The following is a 23,458-nucleotide window of genomic DNA, read 5'->3' as shown; positions in this document are numbered from 1 at the left end:
ATTTGGTGTTCTGATGAATGAATGTATGATAAATGTCTGTATATCCCTACTATCTATTAATATGACTACTATTCTATGTCAATTGTCAGGTAATTGTTTATATAAAATTTTTATCACACAGTAAATGGGTTCCTAGATAAAAAATTTCCGTTAGTATTTCAATTTTTGTTTTTTTTTTTTTTTTCTATTAAGCATTTGACCACATCTAACATATTACAAAACCCAGTAGTTAATGGCTTAATGCCATTGCCATCATTCATATGGATTGAAAAACCAAGTAAATAGATTTTTTTTAGATGAAAGTACATGTTATATTATAGAAATTAAATATATTTTATTTTCTGATGTTATAAAAGTATAGTATTAAATTATTAATGTATTATAGATCATGGGGCCTTGTAATTCAACTAACTCCTCTTAATGTTTTCAAGGAAAATGTTCATAGTTTAAATCCCCCACTCCAACTATTGAATTTATTATTTTTCTTATATGTATGTGTGTGTATATCATAGTGTCTTTTTTTTTTCTTCCTATTTTTAGTGCAATTGCCTAGGGATTAAGCCGGCATTATTAGGTTGACCAACTCTTAATAGACTAGGTACAGATTGTAGGTTTTGCAATTCATTCAACACAACAATTCACTCAACACAACCAAATTTTGACAACTAAATAAGGTTGATTCAAACTTTTACCAAAACATAAAGGGGAAAAGTTAACGGACACCGTAAGGTTCTCGTTAAGAGTGATTTATTTTAGAGTCCATCTAATAAAAAAATTGGTATGAATTGATGATTGAACTGAAAATATTGCTAAAGTGATAAGTGGAACTCAAAAAGTTAGCTGTATTAGCTCTACGCCCGAGAAAGTTGGTTAAAAATCTAACATAAAACAAAATGACATAAAGCTATTTCTTAACCAGCAACTTAGGGTTAGTCAACACTACCCAACAAAGAAATCAAAATCCCATCTACTAACCCAAGGTTCTAATTAGCAAAGTGATAGCCTGATGGGACCAATAATGCTTCCTCTAAAAAAAAAAAAAATCTTCCCATTGAATAGTCGACGTCTTTGACTGCTTTTTTTTTTTTTTTTTTGTAATTTAAAACTAGAGAATGACCTTAATCATAACGCAATAATGTAACTACATACGATCTTTCTGAGTAATTCAATATCTAGTTAACAACCAAACAAAATCAACTTGTAAATACAACCAAATTTTAACTTCTTGTTGGTGTGATTTTGGGTTTCTGAGCAAGTTGTGTTTACGTATATTTTAAGCATAGAATTAGTATAACTCATACCCATTATTATGTTTAATTCTAATTTGGTGATAGGTTTTTTTTTTTTTTTTTTTTTTTTGGACAAGCCATGTAGTTTATATTTCTATTTTGCATAAAAAAGGGTTAGTTTGGTGCAATTTTTGGGTTTCTTAGCAATTGTGTCATACCTAATATGATTGCAGTTGTGTTTTTGTATATTTATTCGGCCAAAAAATTTATATAAAAAAAAAAAAAAAAAAAAAAAAAAAAAAAAGATTAGATTTTTAGCAAATGACTTAGTTTGTGAATATGTTGTTTGTGATATAAAGTGTCTCACAGTTTGAATTACTTGGATAGATAGGATTAGTAAATTAACATTTTGGAATCTAAGAATTCCTTTAGAGTTGATGCTCTTTCTCTAGAGTGGCTGTGTAAACCACCTTCGGCTGGGTTTTATCATTTGGGCAGTAAGGAGTGGCTATAATAAAAACTAATTGTGGGCCTGGGCTTGGTCCAGTTCTAAAAGACATGACAAAGGAGGTTGTTCAAACTAGTCTATATATAAAATATCTCTCACTCTTTGTCTCTCTCCAAATACCAAAACCCTAGAGCAAGGGCTGGTTTACACCATGTATGCTAGGAGCTCCCAATGCGAAGCACATAGACAAAGGGTTTAGATGATTTCGAGATCACCATTGACAATGCAAAATCCTTTTGTTCATGGTTAAAATAGCTTCTTCAGTTCTTTGTAGTGGTAAATACCATAGGCTCTCAAGTAGTTGAGGATTTGAGTAGGTCATTTTCCTTTCGCCAATGAAGTTAGCCATATATTTGTAGTCGTAAGTACCACTAACCATCGATCCAAACCATCCAAAACCAAAGTAGCCCAACCTCAACTCCATCAAAACCCATCCACATAAAAAACCACAACACAAAGTCACAAACCTAGTTGTTGGGTTCTAAGACTTTAGGTTTAAATGTATTAGAACTTTATTTTGTAATGTTGGCAAACCATAATCAAAACGTTTAAGTCTTGTTTTAGACTTGCTCAAAGTATGTTTATGTGTAAAGTTGAAATCAAGTGTAATGTAGGATTTATTGTGTAAATCTACCTGACTCGATTAATCGAAAATTACACTGTGTTTGGTTGGGGTGATTTTAGGGAGGATGGAAAATATACGGAGGAAAAGTGGGTGGAAAACAATGTTTTCCACTGTTTGGCAAAAGAAGGAAAATACTGAGGATGGAAAACCAGGGAGAAAATTTTCTCTCTCGGGCCCACAAATCTCATCCTCCCAAATTAGGAGGAAAATTGTGGGAGAAAAGTGGACTTATGGCATTTTTACACAAATGCCCTCTAGAATCAAGTTAAAAAAAGAAATTGAGAGAGAGCGCTGGAGAATGAGAGCTACGCTTGCTAGTGCTGGAAGCCTGGAATGTTCTTGAATGAGGGAGACAAAGCAAATAAAAGAAGGGGGCTAGAGATTAGGACAACGTGTGGGAAAAAAAAAGTATGGATGAAATGAAGGCTGTGAAAGGAGAAATAATATAAAGAATAAAAAATCTTGAGAAATATTACCATAATATTTTTACAATATTTTCACAATAAATTTTAAGTAACAAATTGTTATTAGTTAATATTAGTGAGTAAAAAAATAATTTCAGTAGTGGGTTCAAATTAGAACTAGTAACAACTTTCCACATAAATTTTGTTGTGAAAGTATTGCAAAAAATGTTGTGGACGTAACACTTCTCATTGAAAAATATAATTGTTGATAAATTTTATATTATTTAATGAGTACAAATAAATTTATTTCTTACCTATTATGTAACAAGGGTATAATAGTCATTTATATAAACTACATTTTCTATCATTTCACTTTTCTTTTCAACCAAACAAAAGATTTTTCCACCCTCTCACTTTTCCATCCCTCCAACCAAACACATATGAGGGAAAACTAAATATTTTATATCCTCCCACTTTTCCATCCTCTTACTAATTTTCCATCCTCCCAATTTTCCACTCCTCTATCCAAATGGACCCTTAGACTTGATCGATCGAAGCTCACGCAAATTATTTTTTTTGCAGAATTTTCCAACTCAGCTCAAGCCCGTTTGACTTGTAGGGTTTTATGTTTTGTCTTAAGTATAAAAAGAAAAACCCTAGCCACGTTTTATGGTTGTTGTTTATGCTGTGTATGTGAATCTCTTATGAGATCTAAAGATGTTTGCCTTCACATATACTTAGGGTTATCAAGAATCAAGATTATGTTAAGAACTTAATGATCGGTTCGGTTGTTGCATAAAGAACTTAAAGCTACACAAGTGGGAGTACTTGTGTTTATTGTGAATCTAAGAAAGAAGTAGTCCGTGGACTCAGAGCTGTCACATGGTCGTGGTAGTAAGTTTCCTCTTCGAGGTAGTAATAGGATATTAGTGGTCTAAGTGGCTATTGTGTAAACTTCAATTCTTTCAGAGTGGATCTGTTTTACCTTGAGAATAGTTAGGTTAAATCCTCCCTAGATTTTTTACCGGTTTGGTTTTCCTGGGTCATCATATCTTTGTGTTATTTATTTTCCGCTGCTTTACATGATATGATATATTTGTTTTAACCTAGATCTGAATAATTTGACTAAGTAATCACTTGGCTAATTGACTAGGTTAATCTGGTTGTGTTTTAAGAGGTCTAAAAACGTACAAGTGGTATCAGAGCAAGTTCGCTCTATTTTTTTTTTTTAGATCCTTTGATCTAAGAGTTGATCATTGACCCCTGTTGTCATGGAACACGTTCACTTTCTTGTGATCCCACCTCACTTTGATGGGAACAACTATACTTATTGGAAAGTAAGGATGACAGCATTCTTGAAATCTATTGATGAGAGAGTTTGGAACTCCGTTGAATATGGATGGGAGAAGCCCACTGGAGTTGAATACGAATGGAAGATGCCCATTACTCCAATTAGTGAGTGGCAAACTCCTCATAAAGAAGCAGCCACTTTAATAGCAAAGTTATGAATGTTATTTTTAATGTTGTTTCTATGGAGGAATTCAAGAGAATCTCAAATGTTGAGGTTGCTTACACTACATGGAATATTCTCCAAACTGTGCATGAAGGCAGTCAAGATCAATAAGTTGCAGCAATTAACAACTAGATTTGAAAGCATTAGGATGTCTGATGATGAAAGTTTTGATAAATTCTATGCTAAGCTTAATGATATTGTTAATTCTGCTTGTAATCTTGGTGAAATATATGATCAACCTAAAATTGTTAGGAAGATTCTTAGATCCTTGATTGAGGGCTTTAGACCCAAAGTGACTACCATCACTGAAAGCAAGGATGTGGACTTCATCTCTGTTGATGAACTTATAGGATCTCTTCAGTCCTATAAGTTGGACCTACCTAAGACAAGAAAATCCAAATCAATGGCTCTTAAGTCTGTTGATGATGTTGATGTAAATAGATTTGATGATGAGCTCTCTACTATAGAGATTGCTTACTTTGCCAAGAACTTTAGAAATTTTCTTAGGAACAATAATAGAAGGACAAGAGGTAAAAACAATGCTGAACCTAGAAATTTTAGGAGAAATGATCCCACTAAGGTGAATAATATTGAAAAACCCAGAGAGAAAGTAGGTCAAACCTCTAATAATTCTATGGGTCAACAATGTTTTGGATGTCAAGAGTATGATCATATGAAATCAAAATGTCCTACATTCTTGAGGTCTAAGAGTAAGACTATAGCTGTAACCCTTAGTAATGATGAAGTTTCTGACAATGAGTCTTGTAGTGATGAGGATGGAAACTTTATTACTTTCACAACTACTGCTATAGTTGATGAAAGTGTCGCTGTTGAAGAGAACCCTTCTAATGGGAAACTCTCTGAGGATGCAGATTTGCAAGAAGTCTACAATAAACTTTGTAAAGTTGCTGCAAAAGATGCTATGAGTGTTGATTTAGGCTTAAAGAAAATTGCATCTCTTGAACTTGACAAGAAAATTTTGTTTTTGAAACTGTTTGATACTAATTAATTGTTAAATAATGTGAAGACTGAGAACATGCTTTTCCTTGCTAAAATTAAGAATTTGGAACTTGAATTATCTGTTACTAGAGAACAAACAGATAGGTCTGCTAGTTTCAAACTTGAACACATGCTGAGTGCTCAAAAGTCCCCCTCAGACAAAACTAGTTTAGGTTTTGTAGAAAGCATCTTTGTGCTTGAAACTCATTCCACAAACTTTGTTTTTTCTTCTGAGCCCCCTATGAGTGAGGTTGTCAAACCTATAGAAGTTACACCTCTTAGGAAGATTAGGGTTGATCTTAAAGAATCTAAGCCTAAGAATTCTACTCTTTCTAAGGACAAGTTGCATGATAGACCTGCATGGGTTTGTCATTTTTGTGGAAAGTCTGGGCACATTCGTCCAAATTGTTTCAAGTTACAAGTTGTTAAGCGAGCAAATAAACCAAAAGTACCTATGCCTCAAGTACAAGATCCTATGGTACTTATTGGTGAATTGTTAAAGGCTTTAAACCTTTATTCCAATCCTGGAGTTGCTCAGCATTCTAATGTGAATAATAACTCCAATGTTAGAGTTGCATCTAAAAAGTTTTAGATGCAAAAGGCTCAATCTAATTGAGTCTCACTAACATGATCCTTGTGCTTCATTTCTCTTCTCTTTATGACCATTCTTCTTTGTTGTCTATTATTTTTTCTTTGTTTTTCTAGGATTTGCATTATATAATATTCATGCATTTCATTCTAGGTTGTTTTTGTTATATCTTTTTAAAATAAAATAAAATAAACAAAAAAAAAAAGGAAAAAGGAAAGCAAAATGTGTTTTACATTATTTTTCTTGATTTTAAAATCAAGGTTGGCCATTTTATCTTTACATAACATGTTTATGTACCTTATTTAGCTTGGATGAGCTTATTTATTGCACTTTACTACTTTGAGCTTTGTAGTGCATGTTGTGTGGGAAGATATTTATAGTTTTTTGATCATTTTTTTCTTGATCTTGAAGTCACCTGTCTTTGATTGTTAAACTTGAACTTATTGAAAAAGGCATAAATAACAATCTCACCACTATTTACTAGCTAATCATGAACACCTTAGTACATATCATAAGATTTTGTGTTCGAGAAAGTGTAGCACATGCACAAAAAGAATATAAGATGTAGCCTCAGTTTAAATGCTAAAATTGGTGTGTACATTAATGTACTTTAATTAATTCAATCAAATAAAATTGATGTGTACATTATCTTGGCTATTTTAATAAGTTTTTGATCAAATAAAATTGGTGTGTACAATATGAGGCAAATCAAGAAACTTACATAATTGCAAGCTTGTTTTCTAGGAGATGTGGGAGTTATATGATGCAACACTTTAGGTGATAGTCTCTTTCAAATTTATGTGATGAATTTTGTAGAAATTGTGATGGCTTACTATTCACATATCACTTCACATGCATCTCAAGTTTTTGCTAGTTACACACACTACATAAGTTACTCTTTGCTAAACTCTGTACATGTTATTGTGTGTGATTTTGTTTTGGCCATCCAAGATTGAAAATTCCTTGATTTTAATGCAAAATGTGTTTGAAGTTTGAGAATTTAAGGAAATATTTATTGAAAATCATATTTTTGGGAGATCTGGGTTCAATATAAGTGTTTTTGAAAAACATTTCATATCGTACTCATGCATACTATTCATAAAATACCATGCTTTGAGGAGTTTCTACATAAAATTGCTTTGTTTTTCTTTTATTTTTTTTTTATTTTTTTTTATTTTCGATCGATCGAACCTGTTTCTTGACCAACTGAAATTGCAATTAAAATTTTGGTTTGAATCTGCCTTGTTCTATCAATGCTCGATCGCTATTGGATCAATCAAATATAATTTTCGATCGATCAAATCTGTTTTTTGATCAATTGAAAATCGTTCATAGAGTTTTTTAAAAACAAGTTTTCTTCACGTGTTCTTCACCATTCAAATTTTTTCAAAAACTTTTTCGCTCTCTCTCTTCGACTAATCCAAGTCAAGCCAACTTTTTTCATTTTCTCTCAAACTTTTTCAAAGGTTTTTGTCTTTTAAGGCTGGTACGACCCTTTTACCCCTCCTTTTTCATTTATTTTCATGTTTCTTGCATTTTAGGGAGAAATTCAAACCTATGAAAATTTGGGGGTTTTGGTGTTTTCAATCTTTTCTTTCAAAATTGATCAATGGGTTTTTGTTGAGAGATGATATAAAACTGATCTTTGTAATTTAATTTGATCAATTAGTTGAATTGGGAAAAATTGATTTTTCTACGACTTGAAACTACCCGAATTGGGGATTTTGTTCAATTAAGCATTATTTTATGAAATTGGCTCGTTTGGTTGATTAAATTGGTCATTATATTCTTTTATCTATCTTGTGTAATGATCAATTGTTCAATTTGTTGGGATCTTTGAAAGTGGGTTTTCAAAATTTGGGTTTTTTTTTTTAATTTATAAATATATATATATATATATATAAACTCTATGCTTAAGCTAATTTTGTGATTTTTAAAGTATAATTGAACTTTTCTCACTGCATTAGAGCATACATCATGTGTTGATATTGTTCATGCATCATATAGATCGTTTTGTTCCTTTTTTTTTTTTTTTTTTCTCTAACTGTGTCTAATGCAGTCTGTCCTTGGGTTTTTCTTTTGTTTTTGTCTTTTGTCTCTTTTCTGTTTGTCCTTTCTACTCTTTAGCATCATGGTTAGGAAGACTAGAGCCCATAGGACATCCTCTTCTTCTTCTGCTCCATCTTTTGATAGTGAGAGGTTCCTTAGTGAGAAAAACTAGGAAACTTATGAGAAGCTAAACATTCGTAGGAATGTATGGGCTGAAAGGAAAGTAGTTTTAGATAGCTTGACTCATAAATTAGGAGAAACTTTTAGCGTAGGGGTTGGTTGCCTTTGTTGGAGGTTGATCATCCTCCTCCAGCTACCTTGATTAGAGAGTTCTACTCAAACCTCTCTGTCCACTCCTATGATTCCAACACTTTGGTGAGAAGTTGGATATGTGGTGAAGAGTACACCATTACTCCTTCGATAGTGGCCTCTACTCTTGAGGTGCCTATGGTCCAGCATCCTGTCTATCCTTACGATGAGTCTCCTCTTCTTGATGACATCATGTGATATCTTACTGGGACTTCTATCCAGTGGAGTTTTGATCCTCGAATCACCTCTCACGAGTTGACTGAGATTCATTATCTCTTTTTCTGGATTTCTTGCCATTCTATTTTTGTATGCTCTTGTCACAAACGCTTTTATGAGTTTTCCTCATCTTTTCATTCGTTTTTTGATTGAGATTCATAGGAGTAGTTCTACTGCTCATGGTTTGTTTTTCCCCTTTTTATTCATCGGATTTTGTTACATTTAGGTTTAGAGGAGTTTCCGGCATCTGAGCTTGTTCATATTATATCTCCTATTGGTGCCACTTTCCTTAGGCAGAGGGTTGCTCAAATGTGAGCTAGCTCTAAAAGTCCTAGAGTTTATTCTTCCTCTGGTGCACCTCCTCCTCCTCCTTCTTCTTCAGGTGATCCAATTGCTAATGCGATCATTGATCTGACTGCTACTACTAATTCTCCACCTTCTACTTCGAATGTTGCTAACATTCGTCATATGTTAGACATTATCATGACCGTTCAAGCGGCTCATGGTCAGCTTTTGGTGGACATGCTTTCCGAGCTTCAGGCCTTATGAGCTGATTTGGCAAGCATTAGATGATCACCTCCACCACCTCCTTTTGATGATGAGTGATTTCCCTTTGGCAATTCATCACAAAAAGAGGGAGTACATATGGATAGGAGATTTTGTTGATAGGGGGAGTTTTTGTTGTTTTGGAGCTGTAGAGCTTTAGATTGTATCTAGGTGCTTCATCTTTTATTTATATTTTTTGGCTCATGATGTATTTTGTTTTATTTGAGTTGTCTATGATAGGGGGAGATACTATGACGTGTTTCTTTCTGTTTCTTGTTTCACATTGTGCTACTTTGATTATTGATTTATATTTATGAGGTTATTCATGATATATGTCTTGTAGTTTATGATTATGTGAATTCAAGAATTTATTTTGTTTTACTTGTATTTTTCACACATGCGTTTATATGTTTGGTTAAGTGTTACAGGAATATACAAGTTGATTCAATCGTGCTGCTGTCTACACTTGCAACTGATAGATAGTAGTTAGATTGAATTTGTTTTTGTTGGGCAATGTTTTTGTAATGGGCTGTTTTTGTAACATTGAGCACTTTGTCTAGTTTGTGTTTTGTCACGGATTGCCAAAGAGGGAGTTTGTTGGGTTCTAAGACTTTAGGTTTAAATGTATTAGAACTTCATTTTGTAATATTAGCAAACCATGATCAAAACGTTTAAGTCTTGTTTTAGACTTGCTCAAAGTATGTTTATGTGTACAGTTAGAATCGAGTGTACTGCAGGATTTACTGTGTAAATTTGTCTGGCTCGATCGATTGAGAATTAGACTCGATCAATCGAAGCTTGTGCAGATTGTTTTTCTGCAAAATTTTCCAACTCAGCCCAAGCTTATTTGACATGTAGGGTTTTATGTTTTGCCTTAAGTATAAAAGGAAAAACCCTAGCTGCGCTTTATGGTTGTTGTTTATGCTATGTATGTGAATCTCTTGTGAGATCTAGAAGTGTTTGCCTTCACATATACTTAGGGTTATCAAGAATCAAGATTATGTCAAGAACTTGATGATCGGTTCGGTTGCTGCATAAAGAGCTTAAAGATACATAAGTGGGAGTACTTGTACTTGCTGTGAATCCAAGAAAGAAGTAGTCTGTGGACTCAGAGCTGTCACGTGGTCGTGGTAGTAAGTTTCCTACTCAAGGTAGCAATAGGATGTTAGTGTTCAAAGTGGCTATTGTGTAAACTTCAATTCTTTCATAGTGGATCTATTTTACCTTGAGGATAGTTAGGTTAAATCCTCCCAAGGTTTTTTACCGGTTTGGTTTTCCTGGGTCATCATATCTTTGTGTTATTTATTTTCTGTTGCTTTACATGATATGATATATTTGTGTTAACCTAGATCTGAGTAATTTGACTAAGTAATCACTTGGCTAATTAACTAGGTTAATCTGGTTGTGTTTTAAGGGGTCTAAAAATGTACACTAGCAACACCCAAAACCCACCACAAAACCTAGCAACGATTTACAACGTAGGAGGTTTTTTGACATTTGAGATGCTAAAATAGCTTTTTAGCAATTTTTGCACCATCAATGTAGATGATCTAATGAGGTTAGTATTAATTTATAAATAAACCCAAGGGCGGCGGTACGTTACAGTCAAGGGATTCAAATGAACCCCCTGACCGGCTGACCCGAAATTTTATATATAAATATATATATATATATATAATATAATATTTTTTTAAAAAAAATTGTTTTAAATCCCCTGTAATACAAATTTGCACTCTCTCACCATGTACTTGACCCCCCCCCCCTCTTTTTTTAAAGCACAGCTTAAACTCCAAAAAAAAAAAAAAAAAAAAAAAAAAGTCCAACAGAAAATTTTGGTCTTTAATCTTAGAAATAAAAAGCCCATAAATCAAAATTTGAAAAACCATAAATAAATAAAAAGGGCCAAGTAAAACCTAAGAATTTGCAGCTACCTAGCCTCCAAAATCTCTCACTATCCTTCTTCACTCTCCAAACCCAAAGGAAAAAGGCTGTCTCTGCTTCACACACACAAAATATGTCACTGCATAGCCTCCACGATCTATCACTGCCTGGATTGTCCCTAATTTACCGCCGCCATCGCTTGATCTGGTTTTTCAACTCTCTCTTTCTTTCACTATAAGAGTGTGTTTATAGTGTTTTGATATACTCTTTCACTATATCTGTGTGAGTGAATTACCATGTGCATGGAGTTATACTATTATAGTCTTTTGACTTTTTTGTTGAGTTTTGAATCTTTGACCGTGTGTGTAGGGTCTGTAGGGTTATACTATTCTAATTTTTTTGTTGAGGTTTGAGTCTCTGAGTTTGACCATGTGTGGGGGGGCCTGTGGGGGGTTAATGGGTTATAGTGTTTTGATTTTTTTTTTTTTTTTTTTTTTTTTGAAGCCATAGTGTTTTCAGTTTCTTTACTATTACTTTAAGTGTTTGTATTGATTTGATATAAAGTTGAGTTAAAGCATCAGCAGTGGGCTTGCCATATGCCAAATGTAAGATACATTTGGCATACAAGCCCAACAAATGCTCAGCAACTGGAAGGCCATATGGGAAAAGCCAAATTTTTTTTTTAGATTTTGCTACAGTACCATCTCAAATGTAAGATGGTACTGTAGTTGAATGGTTTAAAAAAAAAAATTTAATGTTCTCTCCATGTTTTACCCGGTAATTTCTCTCTCCTCTCTCATTTTTTTTCTTTCTTTTCTCTCTCTTCCTTCTTTGTTTCTCATCCCCTCTCTCTCTCTCTTGCCATTGCCAAGCTTCTTTCTCAAAGCTCACGCCGAATCACCAAGCCAGATCGGAGCTCACGCCGGATCGGATTTCTAGATCGGCATGGTGGCGAGGCTGGTGGCTGGAGGTCAGCGTGGTGGAGATCAACGTGGAGATCGGCATAGAGATCGGCATTTGGTGGTGTTGACATGGTGGCTGGTTTCTAGGTTTAGTGGCCGACATTTGGCTGGTTGGGTTGTTATAGGTTTGCTCAATTTGTAGTGGGTACTTGGTGGGTTTTATTTTGTTTATTATTATTATTTTTTTTTTGGGTTTTTGGTTCTGGTGGGATTTTGTTGGGCTGAGGGTAGTGGTGGCATGGTGGGATTGTCGTTTTGAGAGGGTTGTTGTTGTTACTGTTGGGGCGTGGTGGTGAGAGAAGAAAGGGGCTTTTGCTTTTTGGGAGGTGGGTCTTCTTCGTTGTCGTTAACGTCAATGTCAGCGTCAACGTTTGGTGGTGTTAACATGGTGGCCGGTTTCTGGGTTTGGTGGCCAGCGTTTGGTTGGTTGGGTTGCTATGGGTTTGTAGTGGGTACTTGGTGGGTTTTATTTTGTTTTTGTTTTTTTTTTTTTTTTTTTTTTTAGGGTTTTTGGTTCCGGTGGGATTTTGTTGGGCCGAGGGTAGTGGTGGCTGGTACTAGAGGTTGAAGGAGAAAGAGAAGAAAAGGAAGAGAAAAAAAAATAGTAAAAAAAGGAATAAAAAAGAATATTTAAATAAAATGGGAAAAAAAATAGAGTTTTGGGATGTTGGATGTATTGTAAAATAATATGGTATAATTGATAAAGTAGATTTTTGGGATCGTAAAATAAGATGAGATAGCAAAACCGGCTGTAGATGCTCTTATGAGCTTGTCTTTTGCACTTTGACTATTTGACTAAATTTGTCACTTGTGAATGGTTTTTTTATTTTGCTAATGTGACTTGTGAGTGGTTGTTGGCTATGTAAGTGGGTGAATACATTAACACTAAAGGGCAATAAAAATATAAAACATTTAAAGAATTGTAAACTTATTAATTACAAAATTGCAAAAAAATCACTTAACAACAATAATTAATATGTTTATTGTATTTAAAAATATATGTCAAAGAACTTATAGTTTATTTTTTATTCATTCGCTAGTACTATGGACAAATTTGTAATAAGGGAACCCTATAGGCTGTAAGATTTATCTCCTATCCAAGATTCATCTCTTACTCAAGATTCATCTTCTAAGCATGGTTGTGTTGATGTGAGCAATCTTCCTTCAAACCCTAGGCAACAAAAAAAGATTTCATCTTATCATCCTAATGATCGAGATGAAATAAGAAGATATTATTTACAAAAAAAACCATGTCAACCTTATGAACATGATTTTCCTCAAAAAAAAAATTGGTGGACTAATGCATCAATTTAATCCTAAATGGTTTAAGGAGTATGGAAGTTGGTCGGAATATAGTATTGAAAAGGATGTTGCATATTGTTACCTATTTAGACAAGATGTTGGTATGCAATCTGGAGGCGACAATTTTGTGACAAAGGGATTCAATAGTTGGAATAAGAAAGAAAAGCTAGACCTACATGTTGGAGGTGTTAATAGTGCATATAGCCAAGCTCTTAAGAATGGTAAAAATCTAACGAAGCAAAATCAACACTTACATGTTGGAGGTGTTAATAGTGCCCATATTCAATTGATAATGAATCTATCATGCAACGGTTTCAAAATATGAAATCTCGTAGAAAACAATTGTAGAATTTCATGTTTTTTTTTTTTGTTTTTTTTTTATGAGATTGATATATTCAAGTCCCTTTTGTTTTAGATTTTATATAATTTATGTTTCTTATTGAACCCCCTAGACAAAGTCCCTTTTGTCTAAGATTTTATATAATTTATGTTTATTATTGACCTCCTTGGACAAAAATCCTGGAGCCGCCCCCTAAATATACCTACGCGTTTAGGAGGTATTTTGGTAATTTTTAGATTTCAGGGGCATTTTGTTCATTTTATAGGTTTCGGAGGTATTTCAATAATCTTTTAGATTTAGGGGGTATTTTGGTCAATTTTAGGTTTCGGGGGGTGTTTTGGTCATTTTATAGGTTTTGGGTATTTCGGTCATCTTTTAGGTTTAGGGGGTATTATGGTAATTTTTAGGTTTTAGGTGTATTTTGTTCTTCTTTTTTTTTTTTTTTTTAGTTTCGGGAGTATTTTGGTAATTTTAAGGTTTTAGCGGTATTTTGGTTATTTTTTAAAGGCATAAATGCACTTTTAATCCCTATATTTTGACTTTTTTCCATTTTGGTCCTTACATTTTAATTTTACCACTTTTAGTCCCTAAACCAATTAACGCGTGTTATTTTCGTCCTTTCCGTTAGTCAACCAACGAAAATAGCTGAGGTGGCTATCGGAGGAATTAAAATATTATAAAAAATGCCACATCAGCATCTACTTTTTTTTTTTTAATAATTTGTCAATTTTAACTAAATAAAAAAGAAAAACAGAATTAAAAACAATAAAATACGTAAATTTAGATCTAATTCATTTTGAACAAGAACATGATCATAGATTTAAACATCAACACAAGAACATAAGAGCACAAACCCAGAACCAAACACAAACTAAAATTTAAAAACACAAAGAACACAATAACAAACATAAAGGAAATCAAAAATTTTCCATTAAAGAATTTCAGCAACAAATCAGTAAAGCCCTACCTCAGTAGTGATCTATACAAAGAAATTAGAACTTGAAAATGAAATCTCAGATCTAAAAAGATGGAGAAAAGCTTCAATATGGAGACCAACTCAATATAAACACACATAGATAAATATTGATACACACACAGATCTCTACATCCATCATCAGCCCACAACCTAGAAAATCAATTACTGAAAAAGTCAAACCTAGAACAAATACCCAAACCTAGAAAATCAAATACCCAAACCCAAAAAATGAAACCAGAAAAACAAAAAAACAAAAATCAAATCCAAGAAACACTAAACTTTTCTTGAAATAGTACAGGAAAGAAAGGCAAGGAGAACCCCTCAATAGCAGCAGCAGAGGGCTTCATCGTCGTCGTCGATGACAATGATTACGAGGGCTTGCTGTTTGTCTTCTTCTTCGTTGTTGTCTTCAACCTCCTCGTCTTTGATTTTATGATTTTGGCTATGAATCTTTAGGGAAGAACGAGAAAAACTAATGGGTTTTCAGCATGGGTCTTTGGGGAAGAAGGATTTTTGGCCATGGGTCTTTGTTCCAACATTCATCTGATCACCGTTTGATCATTCCATCCAATCATTTCCACTATGATTCTCTCTAATTTTCTTCAAATTTCAATGGGTAATCTCTCAAAGCTTCTGAAGTTGGTTTGAGTTTCAATAGGTTTTTTTTTTAACTCTCAGCTGGTTTCAATTTCAATGGGTTTGAAGGAAGTTGATTTGAGTGTAAATCTAAAGTTTCAAGTCCTTTAGTTGATTCAATGGGTATATGTTGATTTTTTGCCTTTTGGATTGTGAATTTTTTGTGTTTGGATTTTTTTTTTCTTTTATTGGTAATAGGTTTGAATTTAGTTTGAATGAATTTTGATTTGGTCTTTGTTCTCTTCTCAAATTTTATTGCATTATTGATTTGATTTTAAGTGGAAAAGGAAGTTGATTCAATGGGTTTAAATTTGAATTTGTGTTCTTGGGTTTGATTTTCTGGGTTTGTGTTCTTGTGTTCTTTGTGTTTTTAAATTTGAGTTTGTGTTTGCTTCTGGGTTTGTGCTTTTATGTTTTTGTGTTGATGTTTAAATTTGTGATCATGTTCTTGTGTGTTCTTGTTCAAAATGAATTAGATCTAAATTGATATATTTTATTGTTTTTAATTCTATTTTTCTTTTTCTTTTTTTATTTAGTTAAAATTGACAAATTATTTTTAAAAAAAATTAGATGCTGATGTGGCATTGTTTATAATATTTTAATTCCTTTGGCAGTCACCTCAGCTATTTCCATTGCTTGACTGACGAAAAGGACGAAAGTAACACGCGTTAATTGGTTTAGGAACTAAAAGTAGTAAAATTAAAATGTAGGGACCAAAATGGAAAAAAGTCAAAATATAGGAACTAAAAGTGGATTTACGCCCAAAAAAAAATGATGTCAATAATGAGCTCAAATAAGAACCTACAAGCTTTTAAATTTAACTAGTGTAAAAAATGTTGTCATTTTTTTTTTTTTTTTTGGTATTCTACATTGCTCTTTTACTTTAATAGACACAAGTTTATTTTATTTAAAAAAAATTAAATTGTATAAAAAGCTTAAAAATACTATTCCTTCAAAGCGACTCATCATTACAACTAGTGTGCTTCAAGAAGAAAAGGCTGGAAAAATATAGAAGGTATTCAAAGTCTAACTCAAGGGTAAGAGTTGCGTCTAATGTTGAGACGTGAACATTGGATCCAAGCCAGTTCTTATGGGTATGAAAAATTTGGATTTCAGTCCAAGTCCCAACAATAAACCAGACCATACCGAACGGTAGGTATATAAATTTTTAAATGTTTTTTATTTTTTTAAAATGACAAAGTTTAGTTACAAAATTAGTTTCAACCTAAGGTTACAACCTTACCCAATATCTTTTTATTGGTGGTGAATTTTGACAAATCCACCATTGAATTGTATCTTCTTATATCTTTCATCCTTTCAAAATTTGTAGAAAATTAAAGACCAACAACTATATCATCAATAAATTGTTTAAATTGCAAGTTTTTATAGTTCAAAATTATGCATAAAATATAATCTTATAAATCATATAATAAATAATATCCAATTGTCACAAAATTTGACATATGTATTAAGAGCGTAAAGAACATATAATTCAACATATGCAATACAATTCCAAAGTAAGTTATCTAGATTGACTTTGCTTTTTTTTTTTTTTTGGTTCAAAATAAATTATTATGTTTCTTTCAAGATTATTAAGAGGAAGAGTGCTGCTGTAATTTAGATATTCGTTCGATGCTATTTAAAATGATTACCTTAGAAATTTGATCAGGTCATGCAATTCAAATGAAATTTTCCCTTGCAATGCAGATGAAATAATTGTTACAACTGGTGAAGGTCTTGAAGGGGTTAGGGAGATATGAGTAGAAGTGTCTGAAAAATTCAATATGCATCATTCTTTATCTATTTCTTTGGAGAATTCAGGTTTAGTGAGAAAATGGTGACCCTAGACCAAGAACAAAATATTATATCAAGTTGCAGTGCATTCCAGTGCTACTTGGTATACCTGTGACTTTATGTTTGAAAAATTAGTAATTGTGTGTATCATGACCATAAAAAGAGTGTCATTTGTGGAGTCTAACCTAGTCTGATATGGTGCCTTACTAAATGGGACTGGTAGCATCAATTAAAAATAAAATAAAAAATAAAAAAATAAAAACTAAAGATCTCATGTGATTATTCACTAATATATTAGCTCATTCCAAATAAGATTTTTAGTATCTTCGCTTCTGAAAACTCTTCGCTTCCACTTTGGCTAAAACTAATGCAAACATAAGCTTGGGATCTTACCTCACTGCTCTTGATGATAACTCTTCTTGGGGTTTCCCATTCGGTGACTTTGCTTTTGGATTCCGACCAATTGGTGCAATAGGCTTCTTACTTGCTATATGGCTTTAAAAAATCCCAGAAAAACCATAATTTGGTCAGCCAATGGAAATAGTCTAGTCCAAAGATGATCCAAAGTTGAGCTTACAATAGGTGGCCAGCTAGTTCTCTATGACACAAACATTCAGCAGGTTTGGGCTGCTGATGTTGCTGATAGTGGAGTTAACTATGCATCCATGCTCAACACTGGGAACTTTGTGCTTGCAAGACAAGATTATGTCAACTTATGGGAAAGTTTTTACTCTTTCCGACTGACACCATATTGCAGAGTCAGATACTAAATCAAGGAAGGAGGATCCATTGCTAAGACCTTCCATGAAGAATGTTCTGCAAATGTTGGGCGGTGCCACTGAAGTTTTAGTGCCTCCATGTCCATTTCCAACTACTTTAGTATAATCAATTACCTATAGGTATCCATCGATGCATGTTCCTTGCTAGTACTTGAACCATGTTTGGTTGTACTATTTTAGTCTAATACTTGAAGCATACTTGGTTGTACTGTTTAAGATACTAGTTTGTTTGTTTCAATGTAGGAGTATGTTCACATGTAATCTCTTGTCAATTCAGTATTTATTAATGCAGCTGCATAAAAATTTTAGTCCCATTTATGGTTCAAATCTGCACTTTCCCTTCGCAATAATGTTCTAATTTCATTTTGGAACACTATTTGTAGAATATAAGAAAAAATGTCCCTCAAAGAAAGAAAGAAAGAAAGAAAAAGAAAAAAAAAACGTCAGTTGATAGCCTCTACTAATACACATGCGTAAAAAAGCTCACTTTTGGAGTCAATGAGTTAAGCCTGAAGAGAAAGCGAGGGGAAGATTCAAACTAGTGATCTCCATATTATAAGGCGTAGTCTCTTACAGATTGCACTATATCTTGGTGTTGCACCCTTTTTTTTCCACAAGAGAGAAGCAAAGACGCTAGCACAGCAAGTACTACTCTTCATATTATAAAACAAAACAAAATATCGTTTTACTAATATAAAGGATGACTAGGAACAAAGGCTGTATGATTGTGATTCCTATCCAGTTTTCACCCCACCATTTTTTTTCTTTATTGATCTTTTCAATTTTTATACCTTTAATCCTTCTATATCCCATCCACGAATCCTTACATGGCACTGCAGAATAGTCCTAAATGCCCAGATCATCTTTGTATGCCATTTCGTCAAAAGGCAATTTTACAAAGGTGTAGGACAGTAGTTTTGATCTTGTGAAGTCTAGCCATATTTCATCTAAGAAGGCCTGCCTGAAAATAACCTGCACAGAAAAATATGTCAAACACAGTGGCTCCAATTAGTTCTAGAGTCTAGTAGACACTAGTCATTGTCCTGACCTTGTCAATTGGAGTTTCCTAAAATTAGTAGAGGGATTCTGCAGGTGAGTCAAAATTCCACCTATAGAATGCTACTCAGTTTTTCAATCCTTATGAATGATGGCATTGACTGTTGAGTTTTGTATTAGTTTTATTGTGGTTCAATACTCAACAGAAAAGGATTTTTATTTTTGCAGTACTAAACAAAAACTTTTTCCTGCGACCCCCTCTTTTTTTTGTTTGATACAAATTTTATATAAAGAATAACTTGACAAAGAATAGTTTGTCATTTTATTGAGACTACTGGGACACAGATAATCATCATACATTTATGAGTATACCATTCCTGGATATTACTTGACTTGCCAAGATGATAGTATTGAGTATTGACAATTAAACATGCATAAAGACTTAAGCAACTAGAAAGGTAATTACATAAGAGGATTTACATTGAACTAATAAATGAGGATGGACCTGGAGGAACTGAGACCTCAACAGATCCTTCCATCATTTGTACCACTTTCTTCATTGTTGGCCTTAGTGATGGATCCTCCTGAATGCACCATATTGCAATCATCACATATTTCTCTACTCTCTTCATGTCATCGGTTGCCTCCTCATCATTCTCCACTAACAGATCCAGTTTCTTGTCTTTATAGCAATCATATGCCCAGTCAGCTAGTATCATCTGATCCGCATCCTTTGCCTCTGCTTCAAAACTCTTCCTGCAGCAAATGAGCTCTAGCAACAAAATGCCAAAGCTGTAAACATCCACCTTGATTGTAACAAGCATGTTTCTGAACCATTCAGGAGCAACATACCCTTTAGTTCCCCTGATTCCAGTAGTAGTGCAAGTCTGGTCTATTTTCAAAACCTTAGCTAATCCAAAGTCAGAAATTCTAGTTGTAAAAGAATCATCCAGTAGGATGTTCTGCGGCTTGATATCACATTGTATGATTTGGGTGCTGCATTCTTCATGCAAGTAAAAGAGCCCTCTTGCAATTTCTAATGCAATTTGAATTCTTTGGTACCAATATGGCTGTGAACCCCCAAATAGAAAGCTTGCTAAATAACCATTACTCATGAAATCATAAACAAGAAGCCGGTGCTGCCCCTCATTGCAGTATCCTAGCAGTTGGACCAAATTTCTGTGGTTTGTACTGCCAATAGCACTCACTTCAGCTTTGAACTCCATATCGCAGTCTTTCACGAAATCATTCATCCTTTTAACCGCAACTAGTTTTCTGTCCTCATATTCTAGAACCCCTTTATAAACTTTTGCAAAGGCACCCCTCCCTAGCTCTTCCCTGAACCCATTTGTGGCTTTTGTTAGTTCCTCATAACTTCGTAAATTCATGCCTGGCATGAAAGGGTATGTTTTGGGGGCCTTTGTTTTCCAACATTTGAAATCAAAACAGGCAAAAAGGCAGCCAACAGGAGGAGTAAGTATAGAAACATCGAGCTGCTAAGGAGCAACGACATAATAAGTATTACAGTTGAATGATTTTTCTTCAACAAATCTGCACCTGAAGGCTTAAAGTAGAATTATCTTTGCTTATTTTGATTAGAACTTTGTTCACAGCGTTGGTGGGGTCTAGTCTCCCATTTGAGAGAGGAATTTTCTTTTTGAAGCACTGCCCATCGCCAAAAATGGCCACTGCACAGAACAGTCAACCAAGCAAGCTTTTCTACGCCAATTTTCGGTTATGCTGCCTCCTCCGTATTTTGCATAATCGGATCTGGAATTTTTGTATTTTGCATACTAACAAAATCAAAAAGATCTGTTTCTGGAGATGCTTCATAACAACTTTGTGGAAGAAAGTTCTGTTTGCAACCTTCCGTAATATCATCTGGATTAATGAAGGTGTATCCAGGTGGGTATCTGCAATTTGGTTTTCGATCATCTTCTAGGAAGCTATAGCTGTTGAAACCACATGCGCCACTGCCTATGTCTTCCAGAAGATAGCATATATTAGGAGGTATATAGACCAATGAGGACCAGGCCATAGGCCACCTCCCAGCATTTGAACTATTAGTGCTATTTTTTGGGTAGACATATTGTGTAAAAACTCCATCATATTCCATGATTGCTCTTTGATAGAAGTCCTGTGTAGAACTAGGATTAGATGATATCACAGTAAGTATGCTTCGGTTTCTAGTTGTGAGGTATATAGAGCCAGACTCATTGAAGACCACCTGAAAGCCACTGCCAATAGTTCCACTTAACCAATAAGCAATGTTAGACCGATCTATAGGGTATGCTAAACTTTGAAGCACAAGATTTCCATTCGTTTGTAGTGCAAACTGGAGCCTTCCATTATAGTTATTCCTTTCTGAGTAATGAGCTACAAGCTTGCTTCCCAGACTCATTGTTTGTGTAGGTAATATTGTGTCTGTCGGATGATCAAAACTCTGCCACAAATAGCCACCATCCTGGCTTGCCAGCACAAAGTTTCCAGTGTCATGCATGGCTGCATAGACAACTCCTAAATCGCCCAACTCAGATTTCCATATGTCTGTGCCTTTTGGGTCACTGAGTACCAATTGGCCAACTTCGGTAAGTTCAACTTTGGATCTTGTTGGCACTAGATTATCTCCATTGGCTGACCAGACAATGGTTTTTTCAGGTATTTTGTTGAACCATATGGCTAGTAGATAGCCTCCATTTCCAATTTGTTGGAAACCAAAAGCAAAGTCACCAAAAGGCGATGCCCAGTAAGAGCCTTTTTCTTGTGCAGTAAGGAATGAGCCTAGAGATTGGTTGCTGGAAGTTTGAGCAGTGGAGGAATATGGCAGCAACAGAACAAGAAGCAACAAGGAGAGAAGATATGATAGTTGTAAAGCCATAGTATTAGGTGTTTATAATTGATACACTGTAGTAGTATAAACGATAAACTGTATTTATGACAAATCTACTGGTAGAGGAAGATTTGCATTGGGAACATAATGTTATAAGTATTGGGCAGTGGAACTGGAACACTTTGTAGCATAAATGATAAGCTTGTATAATGACAAATCTACTTGAGTGCTTTGTTATGTTTTCTTTGCCCTCTCTTACAAATTTCCACGATTTTGAATATGACCCATTCTCTCATATTGACTTCACTACGGTCCACTTATGATTTTTTTGTAAATAAATTAAAATTTCCAAACTGAGATGTAATCATATTTTTTTTCACTTCTGCATTCCGGCCATATCTATAATTTCAGCTGGTATTAATCGAAACGCTCGAAATGGGCTGAAATTTCATCCAAGGTGGAATAGGGGATTATCGTTCCAATTTACATGTGGAGATTTTCCAACTGGAACGAAACGGAATACATAACAATCCTTCAAAGGACAAGCCATTATTTTTCCTATACATGTGAGACAAAAAGATGATTATAAAAAGGCTAAATTGCAAACTACATTCCTAAAATTTTGGGATGTTTGGATTTTACACCATGGAGTTTTAGAATTTGGATTTTACTCCTTATACTAGTGTTTGGCTTTTACATCCCAAATTCTAAAATTTCAAGATATAAAATCCAAATACTCCCAAACTTTAGGGAATAAAATCCAAATATCCCAAACTTTAGGAGATAAAATCCAAATTTTGAGACATTAGGTTATAAAATTAAAATCTAAATATCTCAAAACTTCAGTGGGGTAAAATCTAAATTTTGAAATTTTAAGATGTAAAATCCAAATACTCCCTAACTTTAAGGTTATAGTTTACAATTTAGCCTTATAAAAAGTACAAGGAATTAATCCATGTCTCCAATGTGACATTTATTAGTAAAAATATTTGTTTGAACTGTTTTTAAATTTAATAAAAAGTACAAGGAATTAATCCATGCCTCCAATGTGACATTTATTAGTAAAAATATTTGTTTGAACTGTTTTTAAATTTAATAAGGAAGCAGTCAAAGAGGTCGGCTATTCAATGGGAAGACTTTGTTTTAGAGGAAGCATTATTGGAGCAGATTATTAATGGTGTCAAGTATACATTATCATGTCTCAGCCAAAAAAAAAACAAGTATACATTATTATGTAGCGTATAGAATGGTCCTATCACTTTGCTAAATAGAACCTTGTGTTAATAGATGGAATTGTGATTTCTTTGGGTAGTGTTAACGGGCATAAGTTACGGTAAAAAAATAGCTTTATGTCAAATTATTTTGCTTTATGTCACATTTTTTATCAGTTTTATAGATTGTAGAGTCAATTGAGCTAACTTTTTGAGTTCCACTTGTTACTTCAATTATATTTTCAATCCTCTCATCAATTTATACGATTTTCGTTTTTTGTTTTGGCAAAAGTTTTAATCAACCTTATTTAGTTGTTAGAATTCGGTCGTGTTGAATGCATTGCAAAACCTACAATATATAAGACTATAACTAGTCTTTTGAGAGTCAGGTCATCCTAATAATGCCAGTTCGATCCCTAGGCAATTGCCCTAAAAAAAAAAAAAAAAAAAAAAAAAAAAAATGAAGGAACTATCAGATACATACATACATCAATATATTACTAAAAGCTGAAGCGTAACATTTAATACTGCTACGCTCACGTTGAGCCACGTCAATGTCCACATCATCATCTTTTTTTTTTCTTTTTTTTTTCTTTTTCTTATAATTATTTATAATTTTTTTTTATTTCATATTTACACTTCTCCAACCTTTCTCCCTCCCTTACCTTTTCATCTCCCCACTACTTCTCTAACCTTTCTCCTTCCCTCATTCTCCCACCTTCTCATCTCCCCACTACTCTCTACATTAATATCATTCTTCATCT

At 33.8% G+C, this 23,458-nt stretch overlaps 1 pseudogene; it reads right to left on the bottom strand.

The window, feature by feature from the left end:
• Window positions 1-19,129: 19,129 nt before the first annotated feature.
• On the bottom strand, window positions 19,130-21,531 carry LOC126689957 (G-type lectin S-receptor-like serine/threonine-protein kinase LECRK3; annotated as a pseudogene).
• Window positions 21,532-23,458: the final 1,927 nt, after the last annotated feature.

The sequence above is a fragment of the Quercus robur genome, chromosome 1 (assembly GCF_932294415.1).
Source record: "Quercus robur chromosome 1, dhQueRobu3.1, whole genome shotgun sequence".
Classification (NCBI taxonomy): Eukaryota; Viridiplantae; Streptophyta; class Magnoliopsida; order Fagales; family Fagaceae; genus Quercus; species Quercus robur.
The sequence above is the reverse complement of the archived record's forward strand: the minus strand, read 5'-3'. Positions and strand labels throughout refer to the sequence as shown.